Source organism: Bombus pyrosoma, linkage group LG14, assembly GCF_014825855.1.
Source record: "Bombus pyrosoma isolate SC7728 linkage group LG14, ASM1482585v1, whole genome shotgun sequence".
Classification (NCBI taxonomy): domain Eukaryota; kingdom Metazoa; phylum Arthropoda; class Insecta; order Hymenoptera; family Apidae; genus Bombus; species Bombus pyrosoma.
The window spans coordinates 9859815-9880033 of NC_057783.1; the positions used below are offsets into that span (position 1 = coordinate 9859815).

Consider the following 20219-nt stretch of genomic DNA (forward strand, 5'->3'; position numbering starts at 1 on the left):
TTTACAATCGAAAGAAGAAACTCTTATATCTTAACAATGCGAAAGCAATCGTTTGGCAAAGTAGGTGTCAATTCAGTTTCAAATGTCGTAAAGCTCGTTAACGAATAGTCCAAGACATACAAAGTATCCCTTCGTAGCAACGAAGTATTTTAATCTGAAACGTTCTTTTCGTCGACCGTCAAACGACGAAACCCATGCTCGTTTACATCTTCGCTTCAATCTTATTAAAATGGAGGGAAAAGAAGCATTCGCTCGTTCGGTCTAAACTCTAAACGCACCATAACGTATCGGCTTTAAAACGTACCATCTCTTATTTCCGTGCAAACTCCACTCTATGTGACAAGGAAGCAAACAAACGAATCTCGTATAATTTTTTCGTTAGCGAAGAAAGCAATGGCATAGACGGCATAAACGTATCACCACGGATGAGAAAACAGTCAAAAATGCTCAGCGTCCAAACATCGTATTCGAACACGATTGTGTCCTTTCGTCGGCCAAGTGAAAGTAAAGTGGCCTGATTAACGTTGTTAATTAAATTCGACCGGCAAACAACAGAAGACCGGCTTGCAGTCTCTCTCGAATTTAGTATACTGGCTGGCTCGAGTGTCGGTTAATCAGCGCTACTTGTCTCTGCGTCGGCTATTTCGCGAGCTCGCAAAAAATGTTGAATTAGCATTCATCGCGGCCTGCAATAATTAAGGCTAGTCATTGTGAGCGAGAATATTTCATTGCCAGCTGCTGCTCCGTCACCATTCCTTGTGTGCCTCACTTTTTTTTTTTTTTTTGCTTCTTTTCATGTTTTCCTTTCCTCTTATTGACACGATTCGTGAGAACGCGTATCCCTGTCGCCCGACTGATTCGTTCTCATCGATTCTACAGAGAGATACTGGTTTTTCCGATTGTCAAGTAAAACAGGAAATCGTGATTTAAATATTTCTTCCGAAAAGTCGAACAACGATTTTGTTCTTCTTCGCTTACGATTGGCTCTGTCACTTGAATTTTGCTAGTTGGTGTTCCTCTGTATTCTTCGTTGGAAAAATATAGATGTAAATTTTCTTTATTTTCTATGTTTACTATATCTACGCTTTCTTCTTTCTTTATATTTTTCGTATTTTCTGTGTTTCCTATATTTCCCTCTAATTTCTATATATCTGAAATTTCTCAGTGTTTATGCAAGTGTATTTAAATGTGTATTGGATACACTTAGATTCGTTATTCATATCCGAAAAGTTGGCCGAAATTAGCATATAATACATCGTGTAATATATAGCACCATAAAGCCAACGCCGGTTCGAGAGATGGATTCTGCGTGAAACGGTGCCAACACAAATTCGTTAGCGTTTTCAGGTCGCGCGTTTTAATTGGAAGTAGTGTTATAGCGTTGGACGTACATGTTTCTTTGTGTGCCAGTTGCATTAAATACAGAGTAAAACGAAGAACGCTAGTAATTTGTTGAATTTGGCTGCATCTGCTTGTTAGTTCCGTTGATTTGTAGATTTTTCCTCGCATATTAAAAGACTGTCGTGAAACTGACGTTTATTACGCCAGTGTTTCGTCGAAATTTTAATGTCTATTCGATTAAAATTAACGACGTAAGTATTAACGAAGTAAAAAGCGTTATTTATATATAAATTCTTTTTCAATTACGAATCCGATGTTTAACGTGTTTAACTCAACTTCTCAGAAGTAGCGGATGTTTTGTTCGTATCATGAATTTAGTCTGTTAACCTTAACAGTAAGAGTCAGTGGTATCAGAGGTGTCAGCGGATTGAAAACTTTGGCGCACGTTGCAAGTTACACTTGAGTTTTTCCACTAAGTTTCCAGTGAAAATTCGTCAGCTGCGGCTAGTCGACACCTGGGCGTTATAAAGCGTCTATTACTCAAAACTTACAACTTTCTTGGCTTTGTAACTCTACGCCTTTACGCCCCAAATATTAACTTTAACACACCGATGCCAGGATAATATTGATTGTTTTTTCACGGTACGCTCTACGGATATAAAATCATACAACTATGTGAATTATAAATTTATCAAATTGCAAATTCATTCTAAAATTGCTTGTAACGACAAGTGGCGATTAATACGACTTTAACAAACTATTAAAGAAGAGGAAGAAAATGAGAAATCCCATCGAAGAGGAAGACGATTAAAGGAAAAGAACGTCCAATAATTACGTCTTAACTTTTAACCGCTTACAAATCAAGATCTCCGACGAAGATTCCACGACCGACCGTTCTCCAGTTTTCTACAGCCGCGTCTTCAAGTATAAAAACCTACGAATCAGTCAATCAGATTAATAATCGAATAATAATCAGTCGCAGAAGTTGCTCGACGCCTCAACCGTTCTCATTCTCCGCTTCGTTTCCCTCGTTCGACTTGCACCGATGAATTCACGCGCGAAAAGACGCTCGCTCGGTATAGAAAGCTGGTGAGTTCCTCGGTGTTCGCGGCGTCGCGACGCCCTTACCTTTGCGCCGTTCAAAGAACTCGAGATTCGTAGCCACGCGCGCGCGAGTTCACGCGTATTGCTGAATTCGTGCGAAGCGCAAACAACGAGGAAGGGAAAAAGGTCAAAAGAGCGGCGCCGAATGGCTGAGCCCTGCCCTTTTCAATTTCCGTCGAAATCTTCTTTGGACGAGGTCTCCTTCAACGTCGTAATATCTCTCATCCGCTTGATTTCTACGAACTCGCTCCAACATTTTCTTCGGACGACATCGTGAATTAAACGTCCGTTACTTTCGATACTCTCTGTGAAGGTTTTCTAAACGTTTCCAGTGGGATAATGGTAGAATTTGCGAGGAAGTGGAAGTGGAGTATTATTGGATTCTTTTGTCTGCGGGATTTTTGACGGTTTAGACTCAATTAAGCGAAGTTAACTTGCCTTCGGTCGAACTCAATTTTACAATCTCGAAACCAATGTATAATTTGATCTAACGCGCAGTTGCATTCGTTATTGACGTCTTGCCATTGAATTGCGAATTGAAAACATAGGGTGTCGACAAAATAAGAAAAGAAAAAAATAAATGACATGAGAATAAAAGAGATTTACGCGATCGATTAAGAAAACGTATTTTCAGGTTACTGGCGCAAAAAGTATTAATACGTTCGATTCGAACCCTTTCTTCTAATTCGTCTAATTAAATCTCTGTGCTCGATACATTGAATGACAGAGTAAATGACAAGAAAGGAAAGCACGAGGAAAAATATCGCATCCAATATCAAATAACGAGTGAAATATCGCGATTCCTGACTCCACCGGTACTTTACAAAACTGAAACGTTCGTTGACATTCCACTAAATATTCGTCGGAAATTTTACTAGCCGACTCTCTCTAACGGAACCTATGCTTCTGACAAACGAGCAACGTCACCGAAAACGTATACCGAATGGTAACAAACAATAAGAAATACGCGCGCCGGGATTTCCGCTGACAGCGTCAAAGCCGAACTCAAAATAACCGCAAAATCCTGCCTGTACAGGAAAATATTTTCCCGGAATTTTACGATGCAGATCGTTTCGTGAAACGTTTTCTGAACGCGACAGTCGTGCGTATACGTAGCGTTCCATTTATTAATCCCGAAAACAAATCTAACCTTTTAGTTTATAAACGTTACCCTATCGATAGCTAACGATTCGCGTTAAACAAACGGCTTCGCGTCAATGACCGGTGCATAATATTCATACAAAATACGTTGGGCAAACACGTTTCGATATGGTTATCTAGGATTTCGAGAGCACGCATCGATAAAAAAAAAAAGGTGAGAGGATCTCTGGATGCAGGGTATACCAAACCTCGATTTACTAGTGGAACGTTGCTGAAACGCGTTCTTTCGGTACCGTGCATTGTTACGTTCCTATTGGACGATCATCAATAGTCGAACAATTTTAGTTGACAGCCATGGTCAGACGACGGCAACTTTATCGTAACCCGGTCTACCAGAAAAATTCGAGAGCATGAATCTAAAAACCTGATTTTGGATTTTCGATGGATTTTCTAGTTGAAAGAACGTTGCGACTCGATTAGTTCACCGTTGAATCAAGTTATTCCAGAAAAGTATCGAAAAACAAGTTTTATAGCAGATACTGTTTAACGGGGAAACTATCGACCTACGACGTACGTACACTTAATCCTTTTAGTTTCGATATTATTTAGCCTGCGCGAAAATTCATATTCTCATTAGCAATGTATATTACTAAAGACAAATACGTTTATCGTTTAGATAATTAACTCGACCAAGTACGATATCACGTATATAGGCGAGTAAATACTCACTGTAATAGGAATAAATTTTAGAAGCGGGTCTTGGTCCCTGATATTAAGGCTAGTCTCGTTACGTGCTCGCGACCATATAAAGGTGCTTAGCTAACCGTGCGAACCACCATTTGAAATCAGCAGGGAGGATTCTCGCATACGTTGGAAACGATCCACGCGCCACTTTGATCGGCGAACCGAGACGTTCAGTGTTACGCAAGGCTCTTCTGATGTCTCCCTTCTGGAAATTAGATTATAACGACACTCGGCCACGGTGTTTAATTAAAGAGCTAGGATTTCCTTCTCCCCCGATACACGTGTCGTTTCTACGGTTCTTTAACGCTTCCGTTCTCGTTTCAGAACTGCCGGATATGTACCTGGAAATTGATAATTGCACGATCAAAGTGCCAGAGGATTAATAAGAGGGAATTTCAAGGGAAGATCGTTTGTGGAATTTATTTAGATTGCTAATTTCGATCATTTGACCCTTAACTACCAACGTGACCATGTTTCTGTCACATTATCCACGTTATTTGTAATTTTCACATTATCACGACTATCGTCATTCAGTTTATTATCATAAACTTTGGAAGAATTACAATTGATTTAATTGCAATATATGTGGGATTAAATTATGTATATTTTTTTAACGAAAATGTTTTATGAAAGTAACATAAATTATTTTATGATTTATAGAAAACAAACATTTATTATACGCATTCAGAATGAACCACTGCTTCCTGAAAGATAATCAGTTTCTATTGAATATTTATTAGTATTATTGAATATTTATTAATATTCTGAAGAAGACTTATACCGAAAACAATGTAAATTCAAAATGTTGTAATAAATGGCGGTAAATAAGTTGCACGCGTCAAAATGTCGAAAATAAAGCGTTTGCATAAAGTGCTGCAAAAATATTTACAAGCATGCATAAATTTAACATCGCCATAAATTTAATCCAGATGTAAACGCTTTTGCAGCAAATATACATAAATTCTGCTCATAATAATTATTATAAAATTCAGAAGGACGTGCACATCAATGCGAACGATGATATTTGCAAGTTGAAATTTAATATACAAATTAAAATAATTATAATAATTCAGAATTTTAATGTAAGTCAAAAGGTGTTGCTTTTTTATTAACATCAAATGAAAAATATAAATTGTTACGGAAAATCAAGGAGGACAAAATTTTTCAATAAAACGAAACATTTCAGAGCGTTACTTAGAAATTTCAACAAACAACAGAAAATTTTAGAAAATCTTGCACCATACTTTAGTTCTGTATAATATTTTATATTCGAATTAAGACGAAAGGGTAAGAAGCTAAAGGCATCGCTTTTGCAGGCACAAAATCCTGGCTGATTTCAAATGTCTTTGCCTGAGTCATTCAAGGTGACGAAAAACAATTAGTTTTGGTGAATACAATAGAATTTTTCGATGGAATTTTAATACGTTGTTTATTGATGAACACTGGCAGATTGGCGATATCATCGTGCCACTCACCCTACGTGATAAATGTTTTCGCACGTTTAATCTTCCACCGATGGAATTTTAATGGTTTCCTTAGGATTAATTTTGCGATGACAAATGGAATTTCCCGCGAATATCGAGCTACGTTATGCGCGAATTTTTCTGCAAAATATTTTGCCATATCTTCAAATATTATTTTATCTTCTCCTTTTAATAGCCGACTACGCATAAATTTCTCGAATAAATTTCTCAAACGAAGAAATTCGATCGAAATATTAAACCTTTTATAATATTATAAAAATTAAATATTATAAAATAATATCAATCCTACGCTGTTGAAGTCAATCTTCATCTAAAAAATAAAGTATTATTCGGGAACGATTTAAGAAGAAATTAAATTCTGACAAATAATGCTCTAGGACGTTCCAAGATTCTTCTTCATTCGCTGAGAAGTACTAAGTAAGTACTAACAGCTTTCCCGCTCAGGTTACTTTATTTTACGTAAATAACAAAATTCTCTCGGGAAAGTTTCTAGTTTCTAATTTTCTGGAACCAAGATAAATTGTTATTCCGTTTGTGTTCCTGTATATATCACCGTAGCGACGTTCTTTATAAAAAAATTTTATTCCCCAAGCCATGTCATATATTGTAAAATATTATTTTATACAAAAGGGACGATCTTTCACGTTTCCGTAGAAAAAATGCGAATAATTTATCACATAAGTTAACAGTTCCTAACACTTGCAACCTTTTGGCTTCCTTTCATACACCTCTTTTATCTTTCTTCCTCCTAATCTCGCCAAATACACGAATCTAATCTTACGACGACTCGATAAATCCGTTATCGTGTCACCATGACCGTCAATGGAGTTAATGGACTCGATTGAACTTCAAACATTGAGAAGCGAGCATGTGCATCGCCTCGCCATACTCGGCGCGACAAACAAGCCGAAGAAACATTGACAAACTCATTTTGGCATTCAACCACGCGACAAATTTGTCGATCAATCTGGACAGATTAGCGCACGACCACGCTCTAAATTCCGCGCGAAACGAACATACAAACATGAGATTGATCTGCAAGATCAATCGTATGCGGGAACAGTTTTCCCTTAGTCAAACTCGAAATTATGCAGCTGTTCATACAATCGTGTTAAATGGCTACAAGACAATCGTTTCACGTTTGGTGTGCAAACAAGCTTACGCCGAAGGGGGTTGTAATACGTAAACAGCATAGTCTCTGGTTACGTTAACAGTATTCCGTTCGTGCTATACGTTTCTGACTGCGCAGCCGAGGAAACCCCGTCCAACGATGGAATTTGATTAACAGAGACGTTGTTATCTGTTTCAACACGCACCATCGTCAAATGTACCGAATTAAGATCTTTAAACTTTTTCCTACGAATTGATCTTCGTGTCGAATTTAATTTTGAGGGGTGGACAAGAAGGGGAAACTATAGAAAGACCGACTATCCTCCGATTTCGATGATCTTTGGATATGTCGTAAAACTCGATATTTTTGTGGAAAAAATTCCCAGTACTAACACGTTCCATTCTGCCTATAGTTGTACATCTATGGCAACGTTTGCGTCAGTTTGATTGCCTCACGCCTACCCGATAACATGATACCTTCCGATATCTTTTTATTTAACCCAAACCTAAATATAAACTAAAAAATGAAAATAAAGATCGGGTTTTGGTTAGATGTTATTTCATCCGCAATCAATATCGATGTATACGTTGGCACAGACGCGCAACTGTAGACAGAATTCACTGTAACTGTTATGATGTCGGCAGTTTTTTGGTATCTCGAGAACTAAGCGAGTGCAGTCAATATACGTATCGGATAAAGTTGCTCAAGATATCGATTTCTACGACGTATCCAAAAATCATCGAAATCGGAGGTTAGACGGTCTTTTTACGGTTTCACCGATAAAAGTTTGTCTGAACGTCCTCTATAAAATAATCCCTACAATCTATTCAAGACCGTAGTTAACTCCTGGAATGAGTAACGAAATAGTCGAATGTGGCGAATTGGAAGGAATCCAGTTCGGTAAAATAGGATGAACAACGGAAGCGGAACGTTTACGCAAATGGAACATGAAACGAGGATGAAGTTCGTTTAATCTGCAGCCATCACCTTGCTAAATCTGTTTCGTTCTTTGAGGATCGCGAAATTTTTGGAGACTCGGATTGGTGACATGTGGTTTGAAAGAAAATTTCGAGGTGTAACTAGGGAAATTATGAACATTGTTCCATACTTATTGAAACGGTTCTACATTTTGTGAAACCCAGCTTTATTATTTAATACATGAAAATTTAATATACAGGGGAGAAGTTATTTTTTGCGAAAGACGGTAAGTAGCTCGTAAAGAAAACCTTTAATATAAAGCAAGATCAGGAGGCAGCTTAACCCTCTGAACAGCCTTACATGCTTGGAATAAACAGTTCCCTTTAAAAGAGGTACAGATATTAAAATGATATTGATACATATTGTAACTTAATATCGACCAATTTCAGTCTTTTTACTGTAACTTGGACTGAAGCAGGGAAAATTTAAATTTGAGAAATGTCAGTCATAATATGTAGATATTCTGCAATGAAGTTAACAATAGTCAGCGAGAAAATTCAATTTCGCAATAATCCGTAGGGCAGAAATTTACAGAAATTAAAAAGAATTTTGCGTAGAAGTTTAGAAGCTTGGAAAATTGAAGAAAATTAACTTTTAACTTAGCCGATTAAAATATTTTCCTTCAGAAGGAATAATGTATACGAACTTAAAAAAAATGTGTTATAGACTCAAGATAAAAAAGCGATTTATTTTTCGACAAGTGAAAAGCGCAACCGCATGTTACAGCACGAGGTTAATGTTGACAAATTAAAACTTCAATTCTTCTAACCTTTTTTTCAGCGTACTTCCTTCATAGCTTTACAATTAGAAAGTTGAAAGTTAAATTTTGTAGCAAAGTATCGGCTTGCGAGAGGCCAAAGGGGAATAAATAAACGAGAAGATATTAAAACAATTTCGAGGATGTTCGCATGTAGCGTGCATTCTACCCGTATTTAAACATTCTCTTTGAGAGACGAAAAGAGGGAATAAATTAACTAAAAGAGCTTGTCTACTCGCGTCAAAGTGTCGCGCTGCAAATTACTTCTCGCGAACACTTGTCAAAATACTAAAATTCGAATTTCATTTTCAAATCCGTTCAAAATAAAATAACCCGGTTTCTTTACGTACTGTATTAAATTATTTTATTTTTCGAATTTTCAGTGGAAAAAAGAATATAGTTCTCTGGTTGATTGTTTACAGTCGCGTTAATTATCACCACAGATTATCAACAACTCAACTGAAGTTACAGTTCGAGCTTATATCATTTTTGTAATATACATTTATCTTTCATATGTCTACAATAGGTCCAACACTATGACGAAAAAAGAATTTAATTGATTATGAAACCAATGTAAAAGAATGATCTAATATTAATGTATACCGAAATAGTATTTTAACAATAGACATAAAATCAAGAAGATCATGTACGTTCAAAATGTTCGCTATAGTGTTTTTAGACAGAATAAAATCGCCGGGGTCCTAGCGTTAAAACGCCGAATCACTCTCGGATTACCATACAAAAGCTCTTTAATTTTAAACGGTTTTATATGACGATGATTATCAACCAGCGAATTCTCTCTCCATCAAGAACAAATTGCCACTCTGCCTTTCGATTTAGCACGATGTAACACCAGGGAATAGAGTTACGATTCGAGAGATCATCCGATAAGATCAACGCCTAGCATTCGTATTCTTCCCTAGCCAGAAGGGGTTTAACAAAAAAAAAGTAAAGGAGCAAAAAAAAAAAAAATAATAATAGAAAGGAGGAAGATTATCTGACAAAGAGATCGAGCAGCTCTCCCTGGTAGGCGATCGTGCTCCCAACCGATCGCCAAAGCCCGTTTCCGGTATATTCGATTTCCTGCACGCGAGTCAGGAGGAAATTGATTCGAACGACGCGCCGCCATCGTCGTTGCATTTCAAAGTTAGGCTTGAAAAACGGATTCGAAGCGAGAAAAATGTGTTCAGCCAATGAAAGTTGGCATCGGAAGTACGGCTGTCTGCACGCACCCGATGTTCCATCGTGCTTAACCCTTTCAATAGGAATATACCCGCAAAATATTGTAACAGTGATCATTAAAAGAGCTTACGTATCGATGCTCTATTCTTTCTCTCTGGTATTGAATTTTTTTTACTAACGAATTATTAGCGAATGATCCAATTATTATAAACCTATTGCCTCTGCTGTTTCGTATCATTTTTGTATCGCTCTTTCAGAAACTGTAATAAAATCTATTGTTTCTGATGGCTGGAGATGGCTTTCTTTTACTCTATTTGCTGATTATATGAATGAGTTAACAGCAGAGATAAGTAAAAAAAGATCGTCGATACGATGTTTAAAAAGGCAGCCAAACGATGCGCACTGAGAATAACCAAACCAGCTAAGAATGACCAATGGACGAAATAAGTGTACGAAGGATAACTGTGCGAAATTTAAGGAAGAATCTTATAAAAAAAGACCGCGAAATATCTTCCGAAAAATTCCCGAAACATGACATTTCCCAAAATCAGCAAACTGTGCCACCTCCTACGTTACCATGTTCTCGTGATACAAAATCTGAAAATTAGTTAAAAAAAAGAATCACGCTACTTTCAATGTGATCATGTTCTCCTGGTACAAAATCACAAAACCGGTCTGAAATTTTCGACGAAACCTCGGAAATTTCGTACGTCACCTTCCAATATTATCCTGTTCTCTTCATAGAACATCGCAAGATCAGCGATGATTAAACGCTTTGTTCATTTGCGAAATAAGATCGTATTGTTCGATTCAATTTGCAAGCTTACAACAAGTGTGGAATTTTACTATGAGTTCATAGGTTTCTGTGCGATAATTTGCGTAATTGCGTAGCTTTGCAATAATTTGATACCGTTGCTCGATCGGTGAAACTGAAACAACTCTTCTTACGCGAAAACGTCAGATCAGAAGCTTTAGGTGCTCGTGGAATGCTACAGCATTTTGTCGCTTGTTTTCAAATCACTGCTAAGAGCCTGTTTTCGACCAACTCTGTACGACCCGGTACGAACACACATTTCCTCTCTGTCCTCTGTCTCTGTCTGTCTGTCTGTCTGTCTCTCTCTCTCTCTCTCTCTCTCTCTCTCGCCGCGCATACGCACGTTTTTCCTAGCAAAAGAAAAAATGTGCGTATAGATCAGCTGTTTCACCATTGCAGACAGTAATTCGTGGAGCAGTACTTTTGACTGTATTTCTCCCATACCTGTTGACGATCTCCCTTTACTCATTACAAATTAACAGTAGCTGTTTTCTAGTACCAGTGATATATTATTTAAAGAAATTGCATTAACAACTATACATGCGTTAAACGCACACCGTAGGGGTAGAGCGTCCGTTAGATTTTATTTAAAGTTCGAATAGAAACCCCTTTAATCCACGAAGGCCATTTTGAAAAATTCATTATAGAATTTTGTTGAAATAATTACTTCAAGAAAAACTCTACACTTTTTCTTTTGTATATCCATAAGCTGGAGACCGCTGTTACGAAGAGAATAGAATTTAGTGAAACGAAAAAATTCGAAATAAGGAGAGGTCCATATTATTGTGTCCTTGAATATAAATTTTGTTTTGGATTACAAGGTCTAGAAACAAGAGAGCTATAAGTAGATTTCTATTGCTGTTTCTTGTAGCCTTCAGCTAAAGCTACAAGGTTAACTTTTTAGTAATGTCCTTTGTTGTAAATATACGAGCTTGGTCCCTATCACAGCACTTCTTCTATTGTATTGTAACACTGTAAAAGTGAGAATCTGGATCAGCAAACATTATACTTATACTTATACCTAGACTTATTTCAATATATTTTTCCTATTACCAATTCATCCACCCGTTCTTCCATCAGTAAACCTCAACAAATTTGAATCGATGTAACGATAGTCGAATATTAAAAAATTTGGAATATAAATCACCCGCGTGACTTTCTGCGCACAAAGATTCCTTTATTGACTGTAGCAAAACTCGTCAAAGGAAGAACGTGCTACCCTTATTTCTGCTAAATGAAATTTCAGATACGGTTTTATTGACTTTACGATAGCATGGGAGAATGTTGTAAGTTGCAGACAATTTTCTACTCTATAGGTGCTCCCCCCATTATCACACCCCTCTGTTCCTTCTCGTTCTCTCCCACCTAGTAACTACACCTCTTAGCTGCATATCTATGACCCATCTCTTTTCCCCACCATTTTTTTCTAGCCGCGATAAAAGGTGATCACAGGGTAGGAAATTGCCGGCAATTTACGATGAATTTCACGAAAGTCGTGCTTGCACAGATTCATATATAATCTCCTCGTTTACGTTCATATGCTAATAATTTAAATTTTCTCTATGAAGGAAAAAGGTTATAAAGTCTTGCAAACGTTATTACTTTCTTTTTCATGTATTATCGTTTTATTCTTTCCCCTTTCCAATATAGCATCGTACAAACTTCATTTCCATAAAACGTAACAATTCCTTCTCTTTCACCTTACTTCTCGCTTAAAGACGAAAAAACAGAATCGACGAACTCCTGCTCGGCGAACATGTTACAAGGAAAAAGGCAAATCTCAGGGAAACAGTCTCCACGAGCATCTTCACCTGATGGTTTCGCGGACGATATATCACGTCTTTACAGATATTTCTCTGTTGTAAAACGATTACTTAACGCGGTCGGTGCACATAAATCCCATCGCGATTAGCTACAGGCTGTTTGCGAGGCGATCGGTCAATCAAAGCTTCCAACTATTAATCGACAAGTACAGAGAATGAGAACAACCGGTGGAAACAGAGGAAGATAGTCGCGCCCTAATGAATATTGATTCCCGAAGGTGGCAACACTCCACCGCCAGAAGAAACTGGATCAGAACGGAGGAATTTTACTCCCCGGCGACTGTAATGGGTCAGGCTCATCGGCCAGCATCGCGTAAGTAAGATAAATGATCCTCTAATATCTGTATTCCGCAACAGTTGCTGATGAGCCGACTGGAGCCTGGTGGAGAGAGATTCGAACCGCTTTCAAATTAAAATCTCGACCATTCTCGCCTCGTAATTATGCAATCGATAGATCAAAATCGATCGGTTAAGTTGATGGAAGAAAAAAGAAATGAAACGCATGTCTATGAAAGTTTATAAAATGATGGTCGGTTTAAGTTGGTGTACGCGTATAGTTATTGGAAAAGTACATTTTCCAGGAAATTAGATTAGATGTAAAAGAATACAGGGTGCAAATTATTAATGGAAATGTATAAAATTATGATTATGAAAAGTATGTAAAATAAAACATACGTATAAATGGCACACGATAAGGATAAAAATCAAATTTCGAAAAAAATAGTCTTACACATTTGTCTCCTATATTCCAATGTAACGAACATTTTTCGAACGATTAAAATGACTTTTCAGTGATAAAATTTAATTCGTATGGGTATGTATACATACATCTCATTTTGTAACTTTCTTTTCTTTAATACGTCTCTTCATACGTAAGCTAGAACTATATTTCGCGCCTTACCATTATAATTTGGAAACTGTCTACATTAATGCTATTGTACATTTTGAAATATACATTAAATAAACGAGTAGAATTGCCATTGACTCGCATGCAGGATAATACAACAATAATCGTTTTATGGTACCGTTGTAAAGTCTACAGCTGAATCTGTTATTTAGGTCAAGCAGTAAAGAAATAAGTATAAACGATAAAAGCTCATGCGACTCCGTCGAACAGAAAATTTTTAGACGAGATAGGTGGACAGAGACTCCCTTTTTGTGTCTCTCGATATATACGAGATGAAAAGCAAATAATAGAAATAAGAAGCGAAAAATATTATTCCTGATCCATTCGTGTATTCTATATTTTGGTATCATTTCTTTATCGCAATTTTTGCAGTAGTTTATTCAAGTAAAAGCATGATTTTTCGCTGGTTCATGATTCTATAGAGACTGACATAATCTATCAAAAAATATTTTCGGTAACATTTATGTATATTACATTTAACGATATTCCATTTTGTATATTATATACGAAAACATAAATTATGTTAATTAATTGATAGTAATTATTATTATTAAATATAAGAATATATAATAAATATTACCATATATTATATATATAATATAACATATATTACAATATGTTATATTACCGTACTACTGAAATAAAAATTTTATTATTCATAGAAGAACTTACGCTGAACTTGTAGGACCGTTGCGTCCTCTCCGATTTCGATGGTTTTTGAATATGTTAAAGGAAACAACTCTTTGAACAACTTTTGCTATACATATAACCATTACTCTCGCTCAATTTCTGAGATATTCGCGAAAAACTTGCTTTACCAGCAAATTTAATTCTGTGTCTGTTTATAAATGAGATTCGGGTGAGCTTAAAGGCTCCGTGCACAACGTGGATATGCGAGGCTGTAAGAAACGTCTGTTATAATATGAGTTTATATCTCAATTAAAAGTGAAAATCATCAATGTGATTTGGATTGGGTTTGGGTTAGAATTTTTCAATCCAGTCACTGCGATCGTTCTATTTCGTAAAATAGTATCAATTATTCGTTCACCTATTATTTTTATAATTAATTTGTTATTATTTCACATAAGCGTAACCAAAGTCAATACATCGTTAGCCAATGTTTAAGTGAATTATAACAAACATTTCGTGCGGTATATGCAGTTGCTCGGGACTTTTAAGCTCGCCCGGCTTTCGTTTATAAACAGAGAATAAACGGCAACCAATACTGACGCATACGCTGCTACAGACGCACAACTATAGGCAGAAATACACTGTGTGATACCGGCAGTTTTACGCGAATATCTTGGAAACTAAAACCGACCGATGGTTATACGTACAGGAAAAAATTACTCAAAATGTGGAGCTTTACAATATATTTAAAAATCATCGAAATCGGAGAGGACGGATCGAGATGACAACTTCTCTGACATCAGAAAATGATATTGCTTCAATTCAAATAAGCTTCGATTAAAAATAGTACTTTTGCAATTATTTCCCTAGAATTTTCGATATTGATAATAATTTAAGGAGAATACATCGTTCAGTAAGCTATAAATTTCTCGAGCTTGAATGAAATATAGACGAATACGCGTGATTCGCGAATTAACACATTTCCATGAACGCCTACATCAAACCTAAAAATAAAATACAGTCATTTTATGACGAACTGCACCTATGATATTTGAAGTAATACGAAGAAGATATATATCGTTTGTAATCTTAGTGTCTGACTTAAAAGAAATTTTCAATCTTTAACATCTTTTAAATTATGCTCTTAATAATGTTTTTAAGTTTCTTTTGTAAATTAAATTTTTCTATTAAATGATAGATATTTATTCTATTATTAGCTTTAATTAAATTATTTGGACTTCATAAAAAAAATTCTCAATGTTAGATATCTTGCATCACTTTATATGCATCTCGTGTAAATTTCTTTCGTAAAAAGTCGTCGAAATAATTATGTAAACGTAGAAACAAGAATGCAACATGATATCATCGATACACATTGCAAGTGATGTCATCTCTCTAGCATGAGTTCTACATCATGCCTCGCATTTTCTATTATCTTTTCCGCATAAAACGAGAAAAGCATTCGTCAACGCGTTTGAGTCATCGTACTTGCGATAAACAAATAAATATAATTCAATGATATTTTTAAATCTTCAGTGTAAATTTACGCGTTCTCTTTACTTAAAGCAACTTATTACAATAATTATTATGACTTTTATGTTTTATACAAGCTAGAAACAAATTTATATGTGCTCCTTATACCAAATTTACATTAAATGTCAGTTTATGACAAGAATAATTACACTATAGTAACCAAACATTAAATTAACCAATGGTCAAGAATTATCACGCAATGATGGTGCATGAAAATCCTAGACTTGTAGAAGTTTCCTTTCTCTAAAGTTAATGTTGCAACAGCACCGCTTACCATCCCAAAGAAAAGAGAATTTATACATTTCAATTTCTAGTAATTAGAAATTTTTGGATTTTTAGGGGAAATTTTTCGCATTACGATATAATTTATCTATTAATTACCATGTAGTTCATTGCTCATCAGCGAGTACGTGTTAGATAACTCAGTGAACATCAAAGTGCTATTCATATTTTCTCCTTTCTGCTTAATTAGATTTAATTCCGTTCGATCGCTTTAAACTCATTAACAGAACTCGGGAAAAGGAAACGCGATGTCGGGAACCAAGAGTTTTCCCGTACTTTTCTCAGACGTGGATCGCCTTTTATTGCGCTTCTTCGTTTCCTTCGAGTCTGATTTCTTCTACCTAATAACGCCAGTTCAAACGTTCTTCTGTCTGGTACTTAAAAAATAAAGAACCAGCTTGTTTCATATCATACTACGAAAATGTAAATGATCATTTTATATTTCTCCGATAAAGGTATACGTGTGCGATACATGTTAAAATTTCATTCACATTGTAATAAGACATGCAAATCATAATTACATTGATATTTGAAACAAAGCATCACGATTAATGATTTAATTCGAAACCATTCATGACGTACATTCACAACCTGTATAAGAAAAATTCTACTGATATTCTATGGAAAAAATTACAATAATTTTAGATATCATTAACGGGTATTTGTTAACAAGTAGTAACAGTGTTAATACTTTATTTTTCAGTCTCCCGGCTATGAAGATGATTCGGTTTACTGAATCATACATTCTTCTGATACATATATCTACACACTCTTATTAGACTGTTTCAATTTCCCAATATTTCATTCATGAAATTAATAATCCTCTACTACCATCAATCTCGATGAAACATATGCGATGAATAACATATTATATTTATACGAATTTAATCCGCTTTACAAACTATAGGATATAAAATATCATTATACAATATTTTATAACTAACACGATACATAATCCGTGATTTTCAAATTTGTGTAAGGTAATAACTTACGATATTCTTTTATCCCTTAAACCACAATGATACTCTCTATAATTCGATTTATTTTCATAATTATTGGCGTTTACTCCTGCTTAAATTAGCACGCATTCTATTTCTATTTCTTTCATTTCTTCATAAATGTTAATTCTTAATATTCTGTCTCTTACGATTCTCTGCTAATCTTCTCGTACATCTCTCGCTCTGTCTCCCTATTCATATACTAATTCTATTTCTTTTATATTAAAATTTATAGTTTTCTAATTTAGAAATTATTTTCGCCCTTTTAGTATATTTTATCTGTTTGGGAAAAACATTTTTTTTAATTTAGTAAGAAATATTCTCTAGGAATTATTCTCTAACATATGATACTCCAAAAGTAAACCAAATAATTCTACAAAAATATATCTCGGTCATTGAACTCACGCAAATTATTCTGATGTGCCCCAGCTACCTGGCTTTTAAAAGAATTAACAGCACCATCGTTCCATCTTGAACTTAACGAGGCCGAGAATTTTTTCTCACTTCGATTTCCCGGTTGAAAAGTATGAGAAGCTATCTGTGTTGTCGGCTGGTTCGACAAAAGAGGTCTCGTCCAGGATCTTCGTTTCGAATTGTTTGTCTCGACAAAATGCAAATGAAGAATAATTATCGCGTTGGATAAAGACACGTTGACGTATAATTAAGCACGCGTGGAACACAAATACTACCTTTCCATCATAAATTTGATACACGGAGATAGAAGATTAGAAAACAGAACTTCTCTTAAAAACTTAGGCGTATATATTATCGAGGTTCGCAGAAAAATTCCAGGCGACCAAAATATTTTATGTTATTATTTACAATGGCGTTAATATTCAAACATTACGAAAGATTTATATATATTAATGTTATTGAGTTAGTTGTTCTTTAATATTTATGTTAAAACATCTATTACATTTAGTAGAACATTTACAATAATTAATATTTACATACTAACCACATAAGGAACGTACATCTTTTATTAAATTGTTAATCGCTAGTAATTACGTCAAACAGCAAAACCAACTATTCTGAGAACAGCTGATGGATATCGTATGCTAATTTAATTAAATTAATTCTTAATGCTTCAGGGATTTTTCATCGAGCGAATATTATAAATAAAGCGAATCTTATGAATAAATATTACGAATGGACACGCAATCGCCGTCAATTGTCTTCTTATCTTCCTATCACATAATTATTTTTTGGAACTCCTTCTACGTGCTCCACCCTCGTTAAACGACAGAATATTTTGAAAATAATGTCCAATTTTTAAGCTGATATTTTCCCTGAAAAATTTTATGGACCGTTCGGCAATAAGCAACAGCATTTAACAATAAATGGAACTGGGAGAAAACAGTGAAAGAAGAACATAAATTGCAATGAACAGAATTAATTACGCGAGCGGGTGGCCGCTAGTCCTAACGATCGACCACGAAAACCACAGATTTCTGGGGCGGTGTGCGGTAATTGTGCGAGTAAAATCGCATAAAATCCACGTGCTGACCAGAACCCAAGTAACGACATGTCGACAATGTGCCTGGCACAGGCTGCAGAGATGACCAGCTTGCGTGGAGGAGACCAACGTCGTTCGAAATCAGCTCCAAAACTTAACAAGAGGATACCACGATCTGTCTGTACGTATTATAATTTTTCTATCATATTTAGACGTTATGTACGTATGTACGAGGTGACACTATTTCAAGTGGTACGTACGCGCAATTATCTCCCAAAAACTATTATTCGTTATGCGAAAAAATGTTTCAAGCAAAGCTTAGCTTATTTCGAGTGGGGCATCTTGCGATGATCACAAATCTTATCTAGATGAATGTATCTTACAAATTTTTAAAGTGATCCTTGTTTTCTTTTCATGCATTTTTGCAGAACTATATGTTTTTGTGCACATAAGTGTGTAGCCTGTTCCGTGACGAATTCATCGATCTATAATCTCTTACTTTTCAAGGTCATTCAAGATCATTTGTTGTCTTCCACATTATCAAGTGACTTCGCTATCTCTCCCTAGAACCAAGGATAACGGAACCTAAGCAATTGCTACGAGCGTTCGAAGTCTCGCGTTTTCAGACATCACAATCGCAAGACGTCAGGACTGCTGGCCTACACACCATGCGGGTGAGGGCTTAAATTTATGGCACCTTTAAATGTTGACGCTTTCTTTTTCCCATAGCCGAAGGTAACGAAGAGAAGTAATTTGCAAAAGAAAGATGTTGATTCATTGATTGTGCAAGATGTTGATTTCTACAACATTTTGAAGCAGCTTATTAAATAATTACCAATTTTTGACCATCATAAAATGTCCCTCGAAATAAAGTAAGTTTTATGAACTTCAAACATTTTTTTGCATAGCGAGTATTTTAGGAAGTAATTACATGTATCATTCCAAATGGGTCACACTGTATATACTACAAACTAAAAGATTAGGCACACACATGCTGCATTGTATTTCATTAACTCCATACTTAAATGCAAACTGCAAGATTCAATATTTCATTATATTTTCATTGCGGCATCTTGTTTGGGTGATTTTATTATCTTTTCTAAAATGCAATGAAATTCAGATGTACATCTATCATATCATAAACTATTATTATCTTGGTTCCTGTATCTGAATAGTTTTCTTTTTTTCCAAAAACAAAACCTCTGACAATTTTCACAGCTTTTCGCTCACGAGCATCACACCCTATGCTCGTTCAACAAAAATTTGATGCAATCTTTTTATATCGAAAAACGCAAACCGGAAAAACAAAAACGGGCCAGACGTCATGGCTGGAAAAACATGAGATTTTGAATCGGTATTTTAAAAAGGAAAGAGAGATGCGTTGAAAACTATTTTATGTCACTCTCGTAGTTTTACTACCTATTTTTATTTTTCTCGTTTTATACTCTTTTTTTGTTTTTTATATACTGTTACATGATTTAAAAGAGAATTTTATTACAAATAACACTATTCCTTCTAAACTTTGTATCGAACTATTTTACATCTAAATTATTCTCCGTTTAATATGCCATTTATGAACGCTGTATAACACATCGAAAACAAATCATTAAAAAAGGAAAACTATAGGTATATTATGATAGTATCGTTACAAAAAATACTGCTTATTTATTTATTCTGTCACATGTACCAGAAAACGCAAAAAGTAAAATCCTGGAATCAAAAATGCATGGAAATTGAATATTCAAATAGAAGTTTTTATACGAATTTAAAAGTAAAAATCTAAATGACAGTAGAAGCTACACGGTATCGAATAAAAACTACGTTTTATTTCGGACTGTAGTAGTTTAAGTGACAAATGATATAAAAAAGAGATAAAAAATAATCGGAAAATTGTGTACATAAATTCCACGATTTATAATTTATTTCATTTTTTAGGGATATTGCAGTATAGTGTAAAATACTTAAATATAACAA

The 20219-nt window shown here is 35.3% G+C and overlaps 2 long non-coding RNA genes across 5 annotated transcripts; one reads left to right on the forward strand and one right to left on the reverse strand.

The window, feature by feature from the left end:
• Positions 1-1376: 1376 nt before the first annotated feature.
• LOC122574962 lies at positions 1377-4789 on the forward strand. 4 transcript variants are annotated; one of them, XR_006319276.1, is made up of 4 exons: positions 1377-1592; positions 1685-1983; positions 2108-2430; positions 4615-4789. It is a non-coding gene; the product is annotated as an uncharacterized LOC122574962 (long non-coding RNA). The 4 variants fall into 4 exon arrangements; XR_006319273.1 differs by having other exon boundaries at positions 1685-2430; XR_006319275.1 differs by having other exon boundaries at positions 1737-2430.
• A 10461-nt stretch (positions 4790-15250) lies between these two features.
• Positions 15251-17851, reverse strand: LOC122574960. Its single transcript, XR_006319264.1, has 3 exons — positions 17195-17851; positions 16784-17068; positions 15251-16692 (listed from the first exon to the last, which is right to left on the reverse strand). It is a non-coding gene; the product is annotated as an uncharacterized LOC122574960 (long non-coding RNA).
• Positions 17852-20219: the final 2368 nt, after the last annotated feature.